The 1,190-nt window shown below is 42.4% G+C and overlaps 1 non-coding gene across 1 annotated transcript; it reads left to right on the plus strand.

The window, feature by feature from the left end:
- Positions 1–761: 761 nt before the first annotated feature.
- Positions 762–925, plus strand: LOC123243417. Its single transcript, XR_006505948.1, has one exon. It is a non-coding gene; the product is annotated as a U1 spliceosomal RNA (small nuclear RNA).
- The last annotated feature ends 265 nt before the right edge of the window (positions 926–1,190 follow it).

Raw genomic sequence — 1,190 nt, forward strand, 5'->3', positions numbered from 1 at the left:
TTTGTGTAGAAATTCGATATTACATGTAATTGGTAAAAAATAAAATAAAAATCAATGCCAACAGAGAAATTTCTCTTTTATCCCCACGGCAAAAATGTGTTGCCCTGCTAGGGGAGCATCATAGTCAAGTAGTCAATTTGGCAGACTAGTGGAGTGTGGATGGAGAGGGAAAAGGCAAGAGACAAACTGCATTATTTCAGGTGACTGGTGAAGCCTCAATTTCACTGTCGGGTGCTGAGACTGTGAGGACAGAAGAGGCTACATGCACTAGGACGACTTCGGAAATAAGTGGAATCGATGGCGGCGAATCGAGAAAACTGGACCACTAGTCTGACCCCGGTAAATTCTGTCGGGTTAGGTATAAATAAACAAATCAAAGGAAAAACAAACTGGTTTCGTCCCATTGTGATTGAAAAATGTTTAATAATGCACAATCCAGCTCATTTCCTAAGCCTTTCCCGTACTTCCGGTTGGAAGGCGGGGTCTCCAGCAGCCAAGGTAAGTGACGTCAAAAAGGGACAGGCAATATGCAAATATAAAGTCGTCTGGGTTTATTTTCTCCGATTAGTTACTTCCTCTTGAAAATATAGATTTTGGGGGTCAGAGGGTTCTCGCTAAAATACTGTGTGTAAAATCATTGAGATCTCTGCAGCTTGAGTGCCTGGAGCTTTATGTGGCCAATTCGGAAATTTTTATATTAATGACCGTAATTTATATATATGTCATTATCGAGGGCTTGTGTCTACGTGTTAGAGCAAAGCATACTTACCTGGCAGGGGTGATTCCATGATCACGAAGGTGGTTTCCCCAGGGCGAGGCTTATCCATTGCACTCCGGATGGGCTGACCCCTGCGATTTCCCCAAATGCGGGAAACTCGACTGCATAATTTGTGGTAGTGGGGGACTGCGTTCGCGCTCTCCCCTGATCCTTTTGTACAAAAAGCAGATGATTTAGTTGTTTGTCAAAGTGAAAGTATACTTCTTCAACCCGAACATTCTGAAACCTCTCAGTTATCAAAACCTAATTTATGAGATATGTTTACTAAAACGCTTTGTATTCTAGATTAAACTTTTATTTTTTTTTTAATCCCTAACTTCCGTGCATTGGCTCCTAGATGGAAGAGTGGTAAGGGTGTTCCAATGGGGGGTCAAATGACTTGCCCGGGATCACACAGCTAGGAAGTGGAAGT

Source organism: Gracilinanus agilis, chromosome 3 (assembly GCF_016433145.1).
Source record: "Gracilinanus agilis isolate LMUSP501 chromosome 3, AgileGrace, whole genome shotgun sequence".
Lineage (NCBI taxonomy): Eukaryota > Metazoa > Chordata > Mammalia > Didelphimorphia > Didelphidae > Gracilinanus > Gracilinanus agilis.